The sequence below is a fragment of the Lepus europaeus genome, chromosome 4 (assembly GCF_033115175.1).
Source record: "Lepus europaeus isolate LE1 chromosome 4, mLepTim1.pri, whole genome shotgun sequence".
NCBI lineage: Eukaryota > Metazoa > Chordata > Mammalia > Lagomorpha > Leporidae > Lepus > Lepus europaeus.
The window spans coordinates 121,538,420-121,552,509 of NC_084830.1; the positions used below are offsets into that span (position 1 = coordinate 121,538,420).

The 14,090-nt window shown below is 41.5% G+C and overlaps 1 pseudogene; it reads right to left on the minus strand.

Annotated features, from left to right (window-relative positions):
- Positions 1 to 4,354: 4,354 nt before the first annotated feature.
- On the minus strand, positions 4,355 to 12,028 carry LOC133758762 (THO complex subunit 1-like; annotated as a pseudogene).
- Positions 12,029 to 14,090: the final 2,062 nt, after the last annotated feature.

The following is a 14,090-nucleotide window of genomic DNA, read 5'->3' on the forward strand; positions in this document are numbered from 1 at the left end:
GGAAGGAGAAACAGTTGAAGAGCCAGGCTAGAAGGGATGAGGAGCCAGGTGGACACTGGGAATCTAGATGACAGGTGCTGGCTGCCAATGGCTCTCAGCAATGACTCCAAGGGACTCCTAGGGAAAACAGTTCCACTGTTTTCCAACTTTTGTTGAAGAAGTTTAGATTTCTTAGCCTCATGCAAAATGCAGCAGAAAATGAAAGCCAGGGTTGACTTGTATACATTCTCAGCTTTGAAGGGACTTCTCAGTCCACACCCACACTCACCATTAAAGAGTGGAAGCTTTGGTGGCTTGAGGTGTTGGACCACTTTCCTGTCCCACCTGTGACTTATTCCAAGCTGTGCAGACACAGGGGCAATTCCTAAAGAAGGCAGCTTTAAAGATTAAAACAGACCGGCGCCGTGGCTCAACAGGCTAATCCTCCGCCTTGCGGCACCGGCACACCGGGTTCTAGTCCCGGTCGGGGTGCTGGATTCTGTCCTGGTTGCCCCTCTTCCAGTCCAGCTCTCTGCTATGGCCCGGGAAGGCAGTGGAGGATGGCCCAAGTGCTTGGGCCCTGCACCCGCATGGGAGACCAGGAGAAGCACCTGGCTCCTGCCTTCGGATCAGCGCGGTGCGCCGGCAGCAGCAGCCATTGGAGGGTGAACCAACAGCAAAGGAAGACCTTTCTTTCTGTCTCTCTCTCTCTCACTATCCACTCTGCCTGTCCAAAAAAAAAAAAAGATTAAAACAGAAATAAAGTGTTTGCTCTAGCAGCAGAGACAGTGGTTAGGTTGCATGCATCCCTATCTGAATGCCAAGTCCCAGTTCCACTCCCAATTCTAGCTTTCTGCTAATGCAGAGGGGAAGCAGCAGGTGATGGCACAAGTGGTTTGGTCCCTGCCACCAGGTGGGAGACTTGGATTGTATTCTGAACTCCTGGCTTTGGCCCAATCCAGCCCTGGCTATTGTGGACATTTGAGGAGTTAACCGGTAGATGGGAGCTCTGTCTATGTGTCTGTTGATCCATAAAATAAAAAAAAATAATAATAAAAAAACAGACAACAAACAAAAATGAATAAAAACATTGAGCAGAATCTGGTTCGTGTCTTGGCTGCTCCACTTCCAGTCCAGCTCCCTGCTGATGGCTTGGGAAAGCAGCAGAAGTTGGCCCCAGTCATGGGGCTCCTGTACCCATGTGTGAGACCCAGAAGAAGCTCCTGGCTTCTGGCTTCTGCCTGGCCCAGTCCAGGCTGTTGCAGCCATTTAGGGAGTGAACTAGCAGATGGAAGATCTCTCTCTCTCTTTTCCCCTCTCTCTCTTTGTAACTCTTTCAAATAAATAAATAAATAATCTTTTTTTAAAAAAGTAAAAATGGCCAAAACCTTTCAAATTTGATGAAAAGGTTATAGATCCAAGAAGTTGAAGAAACACCAAGCAGCATAAACATAGATTCTCCTCAGACATATCAGAATTAACCTATTGGAAGCAATATAGGGAGAAAATCTTGAAAGCTTTCAGAAGCAGCTCAGTGAACATCACTACATTCTTTTGCCATTTGTGCTGCTGCAACAATGCCACAGAATGGGTAATTTATAAAGACATTTATAAAGATTTATTTATTTATTTGAAAGCAAAGTTCAGAAAGAGTTCAAAAATAAAGTTCAAAAACAAAGAGGGAGGAAGAGACATCTTCCATCTACTGGTTCACTCCCCAAATTGTTGCAACAGCTGGGGATAGGCCAGGCAGATGCAAAGAGCCAGGAGTTTCTTCTGGGTCTCCTATGTGGGTGCAGGGGCCCAAGGACTTGGGCCATCTTCTGCTGTTTCCCAGATGCATTAGCAGGGAGTTGGATTAGAAGTGGAGCAGCCAGGACATGAGCTGGCTCTTAATCCGCTATGCTACAACCGTGGCCCCAAGAAAAAAATTTATTCCTTATGATTCAGGAAGTTAGGAAGTCCAATGGTCCACTATCAAAGCACTGCATCTGGCAGGGGCCTTCTTGCTGCAACACCTTTTGATAGAAGCCAGGACAAGAGAATTTAGCAACAGAGAACTACACTCACTTTTATAAGAAATCCACACTTGTGATGAACTAACCCACTCTCAAGATAATAACATTAATTGATTCATGATAGCAGAGCCCTCATGACCCTGACATCTCTTATTAGGTCTCCCCTCCCACCACTGTTGCATTGGGGGTTAGGTTTCTCAGACTTGAGTTTTGGGAGACAGATTCAAATTCTAGCAAATACTATTAGCATCTGACTTTTCAACAGAAAAGATCATGGGGGCCAAAAGTTGTAGAATGACATATTCAAATGCTGAAAGAAGAAAACCCGCAAACTTAAAATTCTATATCAAGGAAAATTATTCAAAATGAATAAAATAAAGACCGAAAGTATTCATTGCTTGCAGACCTTCCTCCCAAAAGCACAAAAAATGTCTGTCAGATGACTCAAAAGAATAAATGAAGAATGTCAGAAATGGTAAACATATGATAAAATAGAAAAATATTTCTCTGGAAATAAATTTTTATTCTATTTTATTTAAAAGAGATTATAAAAGGCAATACCTATAATGCTCTATTTTGTAGTTTGTAACATGCATAAACATACATGATAAAAGCATTTCAAAGGGGAGAAAGAAATGAAATATATATATGAACATTTTTGTATTTTATTAGAATTAATTTAGTATTCTTGTAAATTAAAATGCAAATTACAAATGTGATAAATTAAAATGCATTTTATAATTTCTAATGAACCAGTAAGAAAATATCTAAACTAAATATAGTAAAAAATAGAGAAATTAAAAAGATACACCAAAACATTTAATACGAAATAAGGCAACCAAGAAGGAACAGAGAAAATATATGATAAAAATAGAAATCACATTGCAAGATGGCAGACATGAATCTCAACATTATCAAGATTTACATTAAACAGGATTGAGCTAACCATTCTTCTCAAAAAGCAGATTGTCAGACTGGATAAGAAAGCAAGAGCCAATAATAACTGTTTTAGACTCAAAGGCACAAATAGGGTAAAGGGAAGGAAAAATATATACCATACAAACAGTAACCATAGGAGGGTTAGGATGGTTATTTTAGTATCAAATGAAATACTATTTAAAATACACATCGCCAGAGACCAAAGGAACATGTCATAATGATAAAATAATGAAACCATAAGGAAAATATCAGAGTTACAAGTCTACATGTACCTAATAACAGACACTCAAAATACATAAAGCAAAATCTGACAGAATGAAAAAGATATAGACTATCAACAATAATAGTTGGAGATTTTAATATTTCACTTTCAATAATTCATAGAACAACTAGACAGAAAGTCAAGAAGGACATAGAAGAACTGAACGACACTATCAATCACTTTGACTTACTTAATATTTATAGAACAATCTAATGAATGCAGACTGTGCCTAAGAGTACTTAAAAATGTTTTGGGGAAATGGAATGAAAAAATAAGTTTAGTGCAAAAAATTGATAATCATGCAGAGGTTTTTTTCACATTTTCCATTAACTTTTTGAGAATAAAATGTTTCAAGTACACATGGAACATTCTGTTCATGTAGTGATAAAAAAAAAAACTCAATTCATTGTAAAAGAGTGAAGTCATGCAAAGTTTGTGCTTTGACCACAGCAGAATTGAATTAGGGTTTCACAGCACTAAGAATTCTGGGTAAACCTCAAATATTTGGATATTAAATAACATACTTCTAAATAACTCATGGGTCAAAGAAGAAATCATAAGGGAAATTAAAATAAATTTTGAACTGAATGAGAATGAAAACACAGCATATCCAAATTCATGAGATCCATTAAAGAAGCACTTAGAAGAAATGTGTTTTTTTAATACCTAAGTCAGAAAAGAATAAAATTTCTCCTTTTGCTTATTTTTGTTGTTGTTATAAAAATGTTTATTGTTTATCAAAACCAGTGGACTTTTTATCAAATGCTGCTTGGTGTCAAAATCTTATCACAGGTTTTTTTTTTTTTTAAAAGATTTATTTATTTATTTGAAAGGCAGAGTTACAGAGAGGCAAAGAGGCTCTTCCATCCACTGGTTCACTTCCCAAATGACTGCCATGGTTGGAGCTACACCCATCCAAAGCCAGGAACCAGGAGCCTCCTGGGGTCTCCCACACAGGTGCAGGGGCCCAAGGACTTGGGACATCTTCCACTCTTTTCCCAAGCCACAGCAGAGAGCTGGTTGGGAAGTAGAGCAGCCAGGACTCAAACTGGAGGCCGTATGGGATGCTGGCACTGCAGACAGGGATTTTAATCCATGTGCCACAGCGCCGGCCCCCACAGATTAAAAAAAAAAAAAAAAAGCAAAAAGAAGGAAGCTAACTATTTGTCTCATTGTTGGTAGTTAGACTTCTTTGCAAGGTCACTGAATCCGGTGTTGTTCAGAGCGTTAATCAGACTGCCAGGTGTCATAGGCACTCCCTCTTGATCTTGCCAGCAACTGGGAGCTGCCTAGCATCTCATCATCTCATATCTCCACTATGACACTCAATCTGCCTGATTTCTGAATTTTCACTTCCAAGTAGGGAGTAGAATCTTTCTTGGTTCATCCAGCTTGTTGGCAAATAGCTTTATTTGTTCCCCTGTTACAGATTTGTCTCACTGAACATCAGGACTTTGATTTTCCTCCAGTAGAGCATCGTTATCTTTTTCACCTTCATCTTCACCTGTTTTTATTTCTTCAGCAGGAGGCGGCATGTCCTTGGCTAGCTTTATTACCATGTTTTCAAGTCATTCTGGGAAGCTTGGAGACTGCTGGTTGGGTGGGCTGGAAGAAGTGAGGATTTTTCCAGGCTCATAATCTCAGCACTCTCCAACCATAATCTGAAATGTTCACAGCCTGTACCCATTTTCAGCTGGGTTTTCAGGGTCTGCCTGTTCAATGGCTCCTTCACAGAATTCCTCCAAACTTGCGTGCATTCCCTTGTCTTGGATTTGCAGGCTTCCGTATTATCAGGACAGAGATTACAAAGCCTTGTTAGGGACAGGCTGTGATATGGGCACCAGTTCAAGTCCCAGCTGCTCCACTCCTGATCCAGCTCCCTGCTAATGGCCTGAGAAAGCAGTGGAAGGTGGTCCAAGTGCTTGGGCCCCTGCACACCTGGCCCACTGGAGACCTGGAAGAAACTCCAGGCTCCTGGCTTGGGATAGCCTAGCCCCTGCTGTTGGGGCCATTTGGGGAGTGAACCAGCAGATGGAAGACCTTTCTCTCTGTCTCACCCTGTCTCTGTAACTCTGCCTCTCAAATAAATAAATAAATCTTTTTTCTTTTTAAAAGCCTTGTTAACTCTCATTTCCCATAAGAATTTTCATCTTGGGTCCTTTCCCTAGGAAGTCCTCGGGTTGCTGTCTTCGTATTACTCTTGTGGGCTTGGTCTTGGTATCTGCTGTTCTTTCTTTCACAAAATGTGGGCAGCCTTCATTTTTCAATGAGTTCAGTTTTTGTCAATGTTTAATATATTCTCTACCATCTTTAAAAATCTTTCTCCATCAGGGGGTTTTCAGATAGTAGCTGATAGACCGATTTTGTGATATCTTCAGTCCAGAGTGATTGATCATCAGTTAAAACATAGTTTGAACTTTTGAATTTGATGTAGTTATGAATCCATCAACTTTTCACTTGTTAAGAATTTTCATTTCTTCTATTTTTTCCCCTTGAGGCCTGAGTATAATCTAATTTATAACTTTTATTTTTTATTATTTTTACAAATATTTATTTGTAAAGCTGAGTTACAGATATAGAGGAAGAGACAGAAAAATCTTCCATCCACTGGTTTATTTCCCAGATGGCTGCAAGGGCCAGGGTTGTGCCAGTCCAGGAGCCAGGAGATTCATTCAAGTCTCCCACATGGGTACAGGGGCCCAAGGACTTGGGTCATCCTCTGCTGCTTTCCCAGATACATCACTGGGAAGCTGGATTGAAAGTGGAGCAGCCAGGACTCGAATCAATGCCCATTTGACCCCCATTTGGGCCGCTGGCATCACAGGTGGCAGCTTTACCTGCTACACCACAGTGCTGGCCCCTATGACTTTTTAAAAACTGCTATAACTTTTACAGAATACTTGGGGAAAGTTTTTTTATTTTTTTTGACAGGCAGAGTGGACAGTGAGAGAGAGACAGAGAGAAAGGTCTTCCTTTGCCGTTGGTTCACCCTCCAATGGCCGCCACGGCCAGCCCGCTGCGGCCAGCGCACCACACTGATCCAAAGGCAGGAGCCAGGTGCTTCTCCTGGTCTCCCATGCAGGTGCAGGGCCCAAGCACTTGGGCCATCCTCCACTGCACTCCCGGGCCATAGCAGAGAGCTGGCCTGGAAGAGAGGCAACCAGGATAAAATCCGGTGCCCAGACCGGAACTAGAACCCCGTGTGCTGGCGCTGCTAGGCAGAGGATTAGCATGTTGAGCCACGGCGCCGGCCTTTAAAAAAATATTTATTTATTTAAATGGCAGAGTTCAGAAACAGAAAGGGAGAGAGAAAGAACAAGAGATCTTCCATCTACTGGTTTACTCCCCAAATGGCTGCAGCGGCTGGAACTGGGCCAATCCAAAGCCAAGAGCCAGGAGCCTCATTTGAGTCTCCCAAATGGGTGCAGGGGCCCAAGTGCCACCTTCTGCTGCTTTCCCAGGCACATTAGCAGGGATGTGGGTCAGAAGTGAAACAGCCAGGACTTGAACTGGTGCCCATATGCGATGCCAGCATTGCAGGAGGTGCTTTACCAATAAGCGACAACACTGACCCCAAGAAAAGTTTTCCATGACATCTTTTTTTTTTGGATAGGCAGAGTGGACAGAGAGAGAGAGAGACAGAGAGAAAGGTCTTCCTTTGCCATTGGTTCATCCTCCAATGGCCGCCGCGGCCAGCGTGCTGCGGCCGGCGCACCGGGCTGATCCAAAGGCAGGAGCCAGGTGCTTATCCTGGTCTCCCATGCAGGTGCAGGGCCCAAGCACTTGGGCCATCCTCCACTGCCTTCCCGGGCCACAGCAGAGAGCTGGCCTGGAAGAGGGGCAACCAGGAGAGAATCCGGCGCCCCGACTGGGACTAGAACCCGGTGTGCCGGCGCTGCAGGTGGAGGATTAGCCTGTTGAGCTGTGGCACTGGCCCCATGACATCTTCTCATAGCACTGCATAGGTTCCTGAGGTGATCCAAGTTGTGTGGGCTCCATCATCTCCCATTTCACCTTCTTCTCTATCCTCTGTGCTTGTGACCCAGGATAATTCCTGCACATTGGTATTGGAAACAGTGACAACATTGTCCAGGTTAAAGGGACTCTGTAGGTTAAGACTTGATTTCTCAGATAGAGGAAAAAACCTGACCAAAATTCATCCACAGAAAAATCTTATTCTGGAATTTAGTTAATCTCAGGAGATCATGGCACATACACAGTAGACAGTTTTTTCCAGGCTAAATAAAACATATCTGATTTCCAGGCAGCAACGTTTTTTTTCCATAAGAGTGAACATTGTGTCACATTGATCCAAAGGAAGACAACCCAAAGATCTCCCAACAATACAAAAAGTGTAGATGCAGTGCAAATACCTTCAGTTACTCTCCCGACAGCAAGAGAAATAAGAGCTACAACATTTCACATGACAAATGATTTATAATTTCTTTTTCAAGAACACCCTTGAAAGCTTGGTCAAGGGAGCTTTTTTTTTTTTTTAGTATCTCTGCCCCCCAAAAAATCATTGTGTACAATTTAACTGGCTGAAAGTACTCCACAGTGGCTGGTATTTTTGCTGTTCATGGCCTCTCTGGCAGACTCGGTAAACCATGTCCCTGCTTCAGGCCAACTGAAGAGCAGTGGCCACCGGCAGCAGCTTCAAAAAGAAAGTTTGTCAGTCAGTAACAAAACGCTCTCTCCTAAGGAAACTATAAGCAGAGGTGGACAATAATAAATACCCGAGTAGAAATCAACAGACTGATTCTTCCATCATAGAAAATAATCAGTAAAACCAAGTTTTGTTTCTTTGAAAATGTTAAGGAAATTGATAAAGTCTTAGGGAGTCTGACAAAGGAAATAAAAGAGAAGATAAAAATTGCCAAAAAACCAGGAATGAAAAATTGAGCATTACACCAATCCCATGTAAACTAAAAGGCTTATGTTAGAATACTGTAAGTAACAAATTAGACGACTTAGGTGAAATGGATATAATTTGCCAAAATAGAAAGAAGTAGAAACTATGGATAGATCTATCACAGGTAGAGAAGTGAACATTTGTGTTTTCAGCATTGTTACAAATATAAGGTAGAAGTGACACAGGTATCCATTGACAAGTGAGTAGATGATCAAATTGTTGGGTATGCCTATATGCAGTGGAATATTACCGAGGCTTTTAAAAGGATGATTTGAACACACTACAGCATGAATGAAACTTGAGAGTATTAAGACAGCCTGAAAAAGAGAAATATTATATTATTCCATTCATGGGAAGCACCCAGAGTCATCAAACCGATAGACCCAGAAAGTAGAATAGTGGTTGCCAAAAAGGGGTGCAGGAAGAAATGGGATTTGTTGTTGAGGGGTATAGAGCTTCAGCTTCACAAGATGAAAAGAGTTTTGCAGATTGTAGCACACAATGTGAATGTACTTAGCCATACTGAACTGTACACGTAAAAATGCTTAAGATGGAGACTTCATAATGTGTAATTTTATTACAGCTGGGGGGCAGGGGGAGAAGATCCCACATTGTGGCACAGAGGTTAAGATGCTGCTTGGAATGCCTGCATCCCCTGTTGTCCCCGGGATTGAGTCCTGCCTCCACTTTTCATTCAGTTTCCTGCTAACGCACACCCTGGGAAACAGAAGGTAATGGCTCAGATACTTGGGAGTTGGGGATGAAGTGCCTGTCTCCTGCCTTTGACCTGGCCCAGTTCTAGCTGCTGTGGCATTTGAGGTGTAAATGAGCAAGTGGAAGATCCCTCTCTCCCTTTCCTTTTCAAATACATAAAAATAAAATCAATAAGCTTTTTTTAAAAAAGAAGGTTGCTTGTAGAGCAGGAGACTTCACTTACCACTGTATCTTATATAAGCAAAATGACCCCCCCAAAATAAAGAATTGAACTAGCAATTAAAAATATTTTCACAGAGAAGACTCCAAAACTTTATGATTTTAGTGGTAAAACTATCAAATACTTAAAGAAGAAATAATACTAATGCTTAAAAACTTTTCCCCAAAATAAAAAAGTATCACTTCTGAGATCATTCTATGAAAGTCACTCCTTCCTTCCTTCCTTTCTTCCTTCCTTCCTTCCCTCCCTCCCTCCCTCCCTCCCTTCCACTCTCTCTCTGTCTATATATATATATATATATATATATACACACACATATATATATTTCCCTCCTGTTAAATATAAGAGTGGGAAAAAGAGAGGGAGGAGATGTACAATTTAGGACATGTTCAATCGGACTTGCCCCAAATGGTGGAATTAGAAATGTGCCAGGGGATTCCAATATAATCCCATCAAGGTGGCATGTACCAATGCCATCTCACTAGTCCAAGTGATCAACTTCAGTTCACAGTTGATTACACTGATAGGTCTAAGAGTCAAAGGGATCACACAAATAAGACTAGTATCTGCAAATACTAACTGATAGAATCAAAAAGGGAGAGAACGATCCAACATGGGAAGCGGGACACACAGTAGACTCATAGAATGGCAGATGTCCTAAATAGCACTCTGGCCTCAGAATCAGCCCTTAAGGCATTCGGATCTGGCTGAAGAGCCCATGAGAGTATTTTAGGCATGGAAAGCCAAGACACTCTGGAAAAAAAAAAGAAGACCTAAATGAAAGATCTCTGCGAGTGAGATCCCAGTGGAAAGAACGGGGCCATCAAAGAAGGAGGTACCTTTCTCTGAAGGGAGGAGAGAACTTCCACTTTGACTATGACCCTGTCTGAATAAGATTGAAGTCGGCAAACCCTAAAGGCTTCCATAGCCTTGGCAACTCATGACTAGAGCCTAGGGAGATTACTGATGCCATAAACAAGAGTGTCAAATTGTTAAGTCAGCAACAGGAGTCACTGTGTACTTACGTCTCATGTGGGATCTGTCCTTAATGTGTTGTCCAATGTGAAGTAATGCTATAACTAGTACTGAAACGGTATTTTTACACTTTGTGTTTCTGTGTGGGTGCAAACTGATGAAATCTTTACTTAGTATATACTGAATCGATCTTTGGTATATAAAGATAATTGAAAATGAAAAAAAAAACTTGGTTTTAAATTGGATATTGCATAGAAAATTAATCAATTTTTTAAAAATATCATGTAGGATCTCTGTCCTTAATGTGCTGTACATTGTGATTTAATGCTATAACTAGTATTCCAACAGTATTTTTCACTTTGTGTTGCTATGTGGGTGCAAACTGTTGAAATCTTTACTTAATATATACTAAACTGATTTTCTGCATAAAAAGAGAATTGAAAATGAATCTTGATGTGAATGGAAGGGGAGAGGGAGCGGGAGAGGGGAGGTTTGCAGGTGGGAGGGAAGTTATGGGGTGGGGTGAAGCCATTGTAATCCATAAGCTGTACTTTGGAAGTTTATATTCATTAAATGAAAGTTAAAAAATATGTTTGTGAATAGGTTAAATCTGTAATATTCCTCTCTGATTCTATTCTTATTAGGTTTTGTTGTCACTATTAATTTTAATCCTCAGTATTGATAATTATTCATTGAATTTCCTCTGTTAGTTTGGAATTAGCACGCTATGTAAGCCTATAACTTTAGGTGTTTCTTTAAATTATGTGTTGAATATAACCTGATTTGGAACAAAGATTGTGCAGATGTAATCAAATTAAGAGGAGGTTGTTAGGGTGGCAGGTAATCCAGTATGATTGGTGTCCTTAGAAGAAAAGACAGGGGCTGGTGTTGAGACCCTGCAGGTTAAGCCACCACCACTTCAAATCTCAGCTGCTCTGCTTCCCACAAAGCTCCCTGCCAATGCTCCTTGGAAAGTAGCAGTTGATGGACCAATACTTGGGCCATTGCTGGTCACATGGGACACCCAGATAGAGTTCCCAGCTTCTGGCTTTGGCCTGACCCATCCCTGGCCACTGTGGCCATTTGTGGATTGAACTACACAATGGAAGATTCTCCTTCTCTCACTCTGGCTTCCACACAGGTGCAGGCACCCAAGGACTTGGGCCATTTTCTACTGCTTTCCCAGGCCATAGCAGAGAGCTGGATCGGAAGTAGAGCAGTCGGGTCTTGAACCAGCATCCATATGGGATGCTGGCGCTTCAGGCCAGGTCATTAACTCACTGCACCACAGCACCGGCCCCCTAATAAAATAAATTTTTAAAAAAGAAACGAGGAGAAAAAGAAGGAGAAGAAAAGACGATGACATTCATGGGGACAGTGACCAAGTGGAGAGGCAGAGATTGAAGTGAGACTGCTATGAGCCAGTGTGTGCCTGGGGCTACCCAAAGCTGGAATAGGCAATGAAGGACTCTTGCTTCTGAGAGAACTGTGCCCCATGAACACCTTGATTTTGCACTTGTGGCCTCTGGAACTGTGAGAACATATTTTGTTATTTTTTAAAAAGATTTTTATTTATTTATTTGAAAGGTAGAGTTACAGAGAGAGAGAAGGAGAGACAGAAAAACCTGCCATCTGATGGTTTATTCCACAAATTGGCTGGAGCTGAACTGGAATTGGGCTGGATCTAGGCCTGTCCAAAGCCCAAAACCAAGAACATCTTCCAGGTCTCCCACACAGACAGAGAGGCCCAAATATTTGGGCCATCTTCCACTGCTTTCCCAGGCCATGGCAGAGAGCTGGATTGGAAGAGGAGCAGGCAGAACACAAACCAGAGTCCACATGGGATACACTATTTAGTAGGCTTAGTCTACTACACCACAGTGCTGGCCCCACAGAGAACACATGTCTATAGTTACATGCACGCATGCCCCCCAGTTGGTGGTACTTTACTATGGCTTCCCTAGAAAACCAGTGCAGCTCAGAAATTCTACTTACCTGAGGCTCCACATATTCACAATGTTTACCCTCAAAGGAACAAATGAGAATGTGAGAAATCACAAGCAAGAACCTGTAGTCACTTCTCCAGTCCCTCTTCAAAGTCATATGCTTTTGTTGTCTGGTGCCTTAATCAATCCCTTTTTTCTCCACTAGAAATTCTCATTATTATTTTGTATAGTCAGTGCTTATTCTACTTCACATACGCCTTAATATCTTGGTTCCACAGAGTTTCTTACATCTTCAGTCTTTGATATGTCTCCTTTCTGTCTGAAGCACAGTAATAAATTTCTCATAGTGAGAATCTGTTGGTATCAAGTTTTTTCAGAGTTTGTCTTCCACTGGATGGAAACTTCTGTGGTGGAAATTATTTCCTTTTGGTTCACTAAAGATACCATTCACTGTCTTCTTTTTAAGTTTTGCAATAAAATTTTAATTTATATATTTTTATTTTATTTGAAAGATGAGAGAGAGATATTAAAAAAGGGTGGGAGATTTCTTCCATCTGCTGGTTAACTCCCCAAATACCTGCAACAGCCAAAGCTGTTCCAGGCCAAAGCCAGGAACATAGAATACATCAACCACATTGTTGGCAGGGACCCAAGTACTTGAATCATCATCTGCAGTCTCCTAGGGTGCACATTAGCAGGAAGTTGGATCAGAAGTGGAGTAACCAGGACTGGGACCAGAGACTGATATGGGAGGTAGGTCTCCCGTATCCACTAGGTGCCTCTATTCCACTTTCATTATTACTGTTGAGGAATCAGCTAACTGTTAGAAGTCGGTCTAATTGTCATTCTTTTATGGGTAATGTTTTGTTTTCTCTGGATGCTTTTAAGATTTTTCTCTTAAACTGCTTTTCTCTAATTTTGCTATCATACCTTTCATTGCAGATTTGTTTTTACCTTTTCTACTTGGAGTCACATGGATCTTTTTGATCTGTAGATGACTGTATTTCTGCAGTTCTAAAAAATTCTGAATCACTTTTATTTCACATTTTTCTTCCATTCTGTCTTTCCTTTCCTCCTAAGAGCTTAATAAAGTGAATGTTGGATTTCCCACTATATCTTCTATGTATCTTACTCTCATTTTAATTTTTCCTACTCCATGTTTTGGACTGGACAGTTCGTTCTCATTTGCCTTTCAGTTCAATAAATTTCCTTTTATGCCTGATCCACTCTTAAATCTGTTTGCTGAGTCTTGAACAATATTTATTTTAGTCTTGTTTTGTAAAAGTTTTGTCTGTTTCTGTTTGAAATCTGCCATGACAAATTTTATAGTTTTTTTCTCTTTCCTTCAGATGCTATCAAGATTGTCCTTTGTTGCTTTAAACGTGGTGACTGTGGTGATATTTTAGTCTGTGATGCTCCTGATGGCTGGGGAGAGGGCACAGATGTCTGTGTTTTTTGTTGATTCTGTTTGTTTGCATTGGGTTGTGCTTCCTTATATTGCTGCTGATCTTGGACTGCTCATGTCTTTGCCCTTATATTGCTGTTGGATCAACCTAGCCTAGCACACATGCACGGCTTCCTTTACAAGCTTTGCATCTCTGACACCCGGGGTCATTACAAGTTGGGTGCCACTTAATCCATTTTTCACAATTTGGAATTCCCAGTGAGCTCAGGCTGTGAGAATCTGGCTATGAATTCTCCCAAGGGCCAGTATGGTTCAAAGATTCTCCAGGGTTGGGGCATTTGGGAGAAGTTTGGACCTACTTTATCCTGACCCTTAAAACGTCTCTCCTTGAAATCTCAATGTAGGGTGAGGAGTTCCCCACAAACGTTCTGCCTTGGAAGCTTTGAATCCTGACCTTCGCTGCCTCTCCCCATGCAGCCCCTGAGCAGAAGCAGCCCAGGCGAACAACAGCAGAGACTGTTTTTAGCATAAGGGCTTCAGAGTCTAATACTCCAGTCATTTCTCTGGTTACAGGTCTTTCTCCAAATTGAGCTGGGAACTCCCCACTGCCATTTTGGCTCTTCTATCCTTTGAGGAGACTTAAAAGCATTTTAACCTGCCTGCATGTGTATGTGTGTGTGTGTGTGTGTGTGATGGGCAGGGAAGCGTTGATCTAAATGA